This window comes from Dreissena polymorpha, chromosome 3 (genome assembly GCF_020536995.1).
Source record: "Dreissena polymorpha isolate Duluth1 chromosome 3, UMN_Dpol_1.0, whole genome shotgun sequence".
Lineage (NCBI taxonomy): Eukaryota > Metazoa > Mollusca > Bivalvia > Myida > Dreissenidae > Dreissena > Dreissena polymorpha.
In genome coordinates, this window is record NC_068357.1 from 65,339,064 (window position 1) to 65,347,747 (window position 8,684).

The 8,684-nt window shown below is 33.5% G+C and overlaps 1 protein-coding gene and 1 long non-coding RNA gene across 4 annotated transcripts in view; both read right to left on the reverse strand.

Annotated features, from left to right (window-relative positions):
- Nucleotides 1-8,684, reverse strand: part of LOC127874514 (cholesterol 25-hydroxylase-like protein) — a 111,836-nt gene that overhangs the window by 73,495 nt on the left and 29,657 nt on the right. The window lies entirely within an intron of this gene.
- Nucleotides 1,768-4,672, reverse strand: LOC127874517 (uncharacterized). The gene is made up of 3 exons (XR_008046966.1): nucleotides 4,448-4,672; nucleotides 3,024-3,201; nucleotides 1,768-2,155 (listed from the first exon to the last, which is right to left on the reverse strand). It is a non-coding gene; the product is annotated as an uncharacterized LOC127874517 (long non-coding RNA).

Genomic DNA, 8,684 nt, shown 5'->3' on the forward strand with positions numbered 1-8,684 from the left:
TATGACAGTTTATGTAAGGCTATTACAATAAATGGTTGTTTATAGACTGATAAACAATGGAAAACAATACATAATCTATATATAGCATTGTGCTTTGATGTCATTGTTAATGGAACATAAACAAATGTGGTGTGCAGCATGCACTCAACATTGACTATGGTAGCTTATACCTAAGAGTTAATAATTCCTTTTCATAGTCTTTACTTGTGACAAAAAATCAGGAAAATGCTGAGCCCAGTGTTTATTAAGCTATTTGCCAGACAAGGTAATCACAAATTCTTCTGTTTCAGAGTGACCTATGATCAAATACTTTGGATCCTCTATTGTAATAACAAAACAATTAATTCACCATGTTTGATCATGGGTCTCCCATAAAAAACTTAACACAGATCATGATACATAACACCTATAAGAGTCAACAATTCCTGTTAATGGTCTTGACTTGTGACAAAAAAATCTGGAACTTGGCCCATTGTTTATGTAGTTATTTGCCAGACAAGGATTTTACTTATTCTCCTTTTTCAGAGTGATTTATGATTGAATACTTTGGATCCTATATTTATGCCCCCCTTCGAAGAAGAGGGGGTATATTGCTTTGCTCATGTCGGTCGGTCTGTCGGTCAGTCCGTCCACCAGGTGGTTGTCAGACGATAACTCAAGAACGCTTGGGCCTAGGATCATGTAACTTCATAGGTACATTGATCATGACTCGCAGATGACCCCTATTGATTTTGAGTTCTCTAGGTCAAAGGTCACGGTGACCTGAAATAGTAAAATGTTTTTTGGATGATAACTCAAGAACGCTTATGCCTAGGATCATGAAACTTAATAGGTAGATTGATCATGACTAGCAGATGACCTCTATTAATTTTCAGGTCACTAGGTCAAAGGTCAAGGTCACGGTGACCCGAAATAGTAAAATGGTTTCCGGATGATAACTCAAGAACGCTTATGCCTAGGATCATGAAACTTGATAGGTACATTGATCATAACTTGCAGATGACCCCTATTGATTTTGAGGTCACTAGATCAAAGGTCAAGGTCACTGTGACCCGAAATAGTAAAATGGTTTCCGGATAATAACTCAAGAACGCTTATGCCTAGGATCATGAAACTTGATAGGTACATTGATCACGACTGGCAGATGACCCCTATTGATTTTCAGGTCACTAGGTCAAAGGTCAAGGTCACAGTGACCCGAAATAGTAAAATGGTTTCCTGATGATAACTCTAGAAAGCTTATGGCTAGGATCATGAAACTTCATAGGTACATTGATCATGACTCGCAGATGACCCCTATTGATTTTCAGGTCACTAGGTCAAAGGTCAAGGTCACAGTGACAAAAACATATTTACAAAATGGCTGTCAGTACAACTGAGAGCCCATATGGGGGGCATGCATGTTTTACAAAAAGCCCTTGTTTTATAACAAAACAATTAACACAATTTACAATACCTTACACACTTAAAACTCAAATACATATTCTCATGGCATTTCAGGGCACTTGTATGCTATGTTCGTCAGTATTTTATCAATGGTATTTCTGCCCTATGTTTATAAGCAGTTCACTTATAAAAATCACATTTTATCACCATGATGATGACAGCACAGTCGACCATAATGTCACACATTTGGTCACGCCTTCATATTACACAAATTAATTCAAGCATCATTTCAAATACTAAAGTCATCTACTGACTGAAAAAACAGCCAGGGTCACACATGCACTTTCATACTCAATGGTATACATCCTATAAAACCATGCTGCAAAATTCACACAACACTTTCCTACCCATAGTCAGTTATCATTGATTTCAGCTTTGTCAATTTTTTAATTCATAATAATGGTATGTTGAAGTTAGTTAAAACAACATAGTTACATACACCATGTACCAATTTGTATGAGTAAATCTTCATATTGTTTCCGGGTTGCTTGCCCTTGACCTATTGGATATTGCAGCTCCTCATTAGCCGCAGGTGGATATATAAGGGGCAATTGTAGAGGCAATCAGCTTTGGATAAGCTGAATCAAAAAGGAACTTTGATCGAAGGGTTTTTTCCTTGATGATCTCTGTGTACTCAGTGCATGAACGTGTATCCCTTCTTTTCATTGACTGGCACCACCGTCCAATAGTTGGCTGCCTTCAATTTACTCTGAAATAACATATAAGCATATTTGTAATTTTGAAATGTACACTAAAACTTATCATAAAAACTATGTATGAAATTTGTTTGCTATTTTAAACATTATTTTATTCATATCATGCCAATCAGGTAACAAACCAATACTTTTCTGGGCTACTTGATTCACCAGTATTAACTTATGAACCTACCAATACTTTTCTGGGCTACTTGATTCACCAGTATTAACTTATGAACCTACCAATACTTTTCTGGGCTACTTGATTCACCAGTATTAACTTATGAACCTACCAATACTTTTTTGGGCTACTTGATTCACCAGAATTAACTTATGAACCTACCAATACTTTTTTGGGCTACTTGATTCACCAGTATTAACTTATGAACCTACCAATACTTTTCTGGGCTACTTGATTCACCAGTATTAACTTATGAACCTACCAATACTTTTCTGGGCTACTTGATTCACCAGTATTAACTTATGAACCTACCAATACTTTTCTGGGCTACTTAATTCACCAGTATTAACTTATGAACCACCAATACTTTTCTTGGCTTCTTGATTCACCAGTATGAGCTTATTATATGATGAAGTTATCATACTTGAGTCACTAACTGACAATTACTGTACAACTAGAGATTGGAGGAGAATGGCATTGAAATAATTTCATGACCAATCACCATGCAAGTTATCTAAACGGTTCAGAAAACAAACCAGCTATCGGATATCCTCTGGTTTTCATAACATAAAAAGTTTCTGGTAAAAAAATGATAAAGCAATTATATTACCAAGGAACTTTAGAAAGCACATAGAATCTTATTGAATATAAATATATTATTTTATCAATTAAAATATGCTAAGACAGGGTTGTTTGCATACTCTTAGTAAGATGTTATCTCTCCAATTCTTGACACATGACCAGGTGTGGTACTTCCTTGTGACACAAATGACAGGCCAGGACCTGGCGGGGGCTGATGACCGTGCATAGGTGAAGAGTTTGTTGTTCTAACATTATGCTGAACAGTCAAACTTGCAATAGTTTGGCCGGCACGTCTTCCTAAAAACCTTAAAAAGAAGGTTTGTTTTAGAATATAAAATTGATCTCATATCAATTTAAAGAAACAACAAAATTGATGTTAAAATTAGGGAATAAACTGTATAATCATATTATCATATCATGATAATTGATTACATAATATAACATATACATTTGCATACCAGTGTATTTTATAATATAATATATACCGTATAAATTAATCATTCATAATTCATCATTTATCATTAATTTCATGCTTCATTTAACTCGTGTTGGAGTGTTAGTTATAACGAATTCATTAAATTGATACGAACATCTTGGCATAGGGGCATAAAGGCTTATTTTAAAACGCGCAATGAACAAATTATGTTATCAGTGCGTATCTGGTTTCGTTGCAGAGTAAAATATCCATACAATAAAACTAAATACCTATCCCAACTTTTGCTAAAATTCCTTTGTAAACAGGCAACACTTGCCAAAAACTAAATGTAGCTTCTAAAATATGACTCAGGGTTTTTTTTGGCCCGATTTTATAGCCGAAATTCGGCTATGTTCCCAATCCCAAAAAGTATACTTTTTTCCCAAAATGTGGCAAAAAATTCCCAATTTCCAAAAAAAAAAAAAAAATTTTTTTTTTTTTTCTAGAAAGAAGTCTTATGTGTATTTTATCTCAATTTTAATTCAATTACATCTAACAAAATATTATATTATTTTTTTCTTTTAAATTGAATGATTATAAAGAGTTAAATCAAATTTAGTATTTCCCTAATCAGTGGACTTTTCGTGTGGAGAAAAAGGCTAATGAATTTATTTTCCCAATTTCATGAAAATGCCGATAAAATTCCCAATTCCAAAGCCATGGGCTATCTTCCCAAAAAGTGGAAAAAAAAACCTGTGACTTACAATTCGTGTGTTTAAGCCCACAGGTGGAAGTAACGTACCCAGGATAGTAAAAAAAAAAAAAAATTTTTTTTTTTTTTTTTTAGAAGCCCAATATATTCAATATAATATATAAAATCATGTTTAATGAGAATTTTTTTTTTTTCAAAGAGCCATGAAAAAAAATCCCCACCCTCTGATATTGGAATTATGATTCCAATATCAGAGGGTGGGGATTTTTTTTCATGGCTCTTTGAAAAAAAAAAATTCTCATTAAACATGATTTTATATATTATATTGAATATATTGGGCTTCTAAAAAAAAAAAAAAAATTTTTTTTTTTTTACTATCCTGGGTACGTTACTTCCACCTGTGTTTAAGCCATTACCCTGTCTTCGTCTCTTCCAACGATACTCCTATGGTTCTGCAAACACTCAGTCTTGTCGCCAAGATTGAATAAATTCGAGCGATGTCGCTGGCTCCGGCTTTTGTTTCTCTTTTTTTATATTTTCGATCACAGAAATGAGATGCATTGTTTGTAAACCAAAAGCGGATAAGCGCAGCGCGCATGCGCAGGCTGCATTCTGGTATACTAGTTGGGATCCCATTCACAATTTCTGACTAAAAATAACTCATTTCGCGTTTGAGACGCTTTATAATTTTCAGGTTTTCAAATCGTCAAAAGTTGCATTTTATGGAAATTTTAGAGCATGGAAACAATTTGGTATTTTTTTTTTAAAGCAAATATCATAACTTAAGTAAAAATTTGCAAATCCGAAACAATTTTTTTCAATTTTGTCAATTTATCAAAGTGTGAACAAGCCCCTTTAAGTTAAATACGACTGTTTTTCTCCTCTTCGTAGGTTTTTTAAGTCAACGCTTATATATTAGTTTGGAGTTCGATAAAATAGTGCGTGAATATCCATATTTTTAAAACACAGTATTATAAGTATCTACATTACATATTGATATTTATAAGGTCATACTAAATCAAAGTTGGATTGTTTCATGTTAACGCATTTTCAAGTTTATACGCGAAATGTGATTGTATAGCATGTCTAAGTAAGTAAAAAACGGCTGATAACATCGCTAGTGAATAACTTCAAATTCTTTAGAGTATTATAAGGGAGTGATATCTTTTTATGATGTTTCCGATATGTTCATTTAAAACACGTTATTTCAGCATCCGGCGTTTCTTTAATCATTTAAACACTTAAACATACAATGTACAGGCGGCTTGATCAATAAAAGTAATTATTCGTGTGAAATGGTATTCTAGAATTTAGTATTATCTTAGAAACAATTAAACATTGTACTTCAGGTTACACTCAGTATGTGATGCACGTTATGTGATATGTCGTACCAGAGTCTAGGTAGATTACTTGAATTATCGGTTTAACTCATTGGAATATGCAATATGAAGTTTGAACCACGTCTTGCAAACATAGGTCTAATTGCAGGGTTAATTTCAAAATCGTCCCAACGTTCGTGAGTCAAGTATATTAAGAAGTTAGAAGTAATGAGAAAAGATGAGTTTTCACATAATGCAGCCACAGACGCAGAAGGACCTTACACACTTAGAAATACGCACATAGATAGACTGACGGAGACTAGAATAATCGCTTAATGCTTTCACAATGTTCATGTAATTTGAAACAACTGAAATGGAATGCAGCCGTATTGTTGTAAATATATATTTTGAACAATCAAGATTCGTTATGTATTAAAAATGAACAGAATGGAACACGAGTGAAATTCTTGCATTTTACATGTATTATTACATGTATAATTTTCAATTCAAATACATTTTAATTGCATCTCGCCGGTGTCAAGTGGGTCTTGTACAAAACACACACAAATCCGCGCCACGCAACCTTTTACCGAATTGTAGGAACTGTGACAGATTCAAATTCCGGAGCAATTAAATGAAGTTCTACCTGTGAATATAAAAAATGTATTTGATAAAAAATAACTAGGGAGTAATTCAGATTGAGAACCGCGATCTGGAAATGTTAAAATCAAGAGGACCATGTACCCCTATACGCTAACCTGAAACCGGAAGAACCAAACTATTCTGAGATAGTGGAGTTCAGAATAATAAAATTAGGTCATGCAACATAAATCTTTTATTTCTACGCACAATTTTGTTTTCGAACTGGCTTGAGTCATCAAATTAATAAATGTAACTGAAAGAGTTTTTTTACTCACGAGGAACGACGGACATAAAGCGTTCCCCCTAAACGCTCACCATAGGCATGTTGTGCCCATGGCCCGTATTCACAAAACAATTCTTAGACTTAAGTCTAAAGATAGGGAATATACTTAAAATATACTTAAAAGTGATATATTCAATAATTGCTTGAATGCTGAGTCAAACTTGGCACAAATCAGCACTAGTGGTAGCCTGTATATATGCAAACACTGAATGATCTTTACTTGCTTCCAAGACTATTCTTAATGCTAAGTCTAAGAATGCGTTCGTTGAAAACGGGCAAAGGTGATCTAAAAAGCACGCGGATGTCAAGATATTGCTCTGAAATACATGTATAATACGGTAAAATCAACTTTGAAAAAATTTGCTTGTATAAACGGTATATTTACAAATCTTTATTCTTAATAAAATGGCATCATATTAGTGAACACTATGTTGATGAAATATACGGTTTAGTTGATTTGGAATTGTAAATGAGTTCAACGATATAATATATGGACTGAGATTTTTATTTCGCCTCTGGTAGGAGTAATTATTATTTATTACTGGTTTCAATATTTGTCTTTTATCTAGTACTTATGGTCGACAAAAATTTATATCTGCAATCCCAAAACTCACCAGCGGCGTACACGGTTTTCTAATTAAGTTGCGTATATAACAGGGAGCAGATTCAACGAGGTTTTCAGTGGGTTACACACGGGCAATACAGAATGTTAACACACCGTTAAGAACTTTATGTTTGCAAATATCTCAAGTTATTAAAATACATTTGCAAAAACCTTTAGTGCATAAAAGACAGTTTTTCTTGAAGTTTGTGTCAATATCTTTAGGTATAAGAATAAATCGTTGAATACGTCTGAAATCGTTGACAAAATTTAACGTTGCGCAACGCATAGTCGTCCAGAGGCAGAATACATGGACTTTTTGAACAAGTACACATGCTTAATAAATAAAGTTATTCTGATGTATTTCACATTGCCATAAGCAGCACAAATATCTGTCTTTTATGCACTAGTTGAAATTCTTTAGAAAAATTGATTAAAAAGTTATTGGAAAAAAGCAGCACTTACCGGGGTGTTACATCCAATAGCGTTTTATTGGGAAAACCCAACAAAGTCACGTGATCCTGCACCCCGATAAATGTAGCGTTGATTGTCGTTTGAACTGAAGTTTAATTCATGCATACAGGATTATACTAACGTGATATTACCCTCTTAAACGAATGTTGCTACAGTATTTAATGTCCACAACATACTCTTAGTTACAAAACAAACTAAACAGTGGCGTCCTAGTATCATATGTAATTATTTTGTGAAACTGTCTGTACTTGCCTTTGACAAGTCCATCATAAACATATTCTATGACTGTATCCGTTTCATTGCCTTTCTCTCAGGTCATTACTTATTTTGATGTTGTTAAATGAGTAACGCAGTACGCTTTGAATTGTGTATCAATATAAGCTTTAACTATCGAGCCCTTTATATAAAAAATACATCAGATTAATGAGTAAATTCCCTGAGATACATCAGTATCACCACGGCGACAACGTGAGAAATGAAGTAAATAGATTTACCGATTTCTTGTATACTTAAAGGAACTAAGTCACTCTTTTGCAAGATGACAATTTGTGCGTTAAATTCAAACAAGTAAAATAACGCTCCTTAGTTAGAGAAATGTTAAACATATCGATTAATGAATGGATTAACATCAATCGAATGCAGTTAAATTATAAAGCGCTGGTAACGCTTTTTATTGTTGTCATAGGTAATTGGCAAAAGACATGTGTAATTAACACAACATTCAACATTATATAACGCACTTTTTATGCAAAAGCTTGCGTTGTGTAGTCATATAATGTTAACTCTTGTTCATTAAAATAATGGGGTTTGAATACCGGTGGAGGCAGACTTTTTCATACAGCCTTTTTTTACTGGCTATTATAGTTAGTTCATACCAGTCACAATATTACACATTTGCATGATCGAAGACATTGACAGGGAAAGACAAGGTATGGATACACCGAATATCTGATAAATATATACATTAAATAAAGCGACAAACTTGAACGATTCATCGGGCGTGAAAAAAGCGTGTTTCAGTTTACATTGATAGGTATTTAGGTGCGGATTCTATTTAAACGTTCTTAAACTAATACTCACAACGTATCAATGATATATTTAAACTTGTTTTTTTTTCAAAATTAGTATCTGGACGAAACAATATCTTTTCATTTAAGGGGATTTGATAACACATTTTCGTATTTATGCTTAAGGTCATTAAATATGTTTACTTAAATGGTCCGTAAACATTACATCCGGCATGGGTGGATTTCTTAATTCACATGCATTCAGTTTTATACAAAAAATGATTATAATCAGACCCAGGAATCAGTTTGTTACGTTTATTCTGGTTC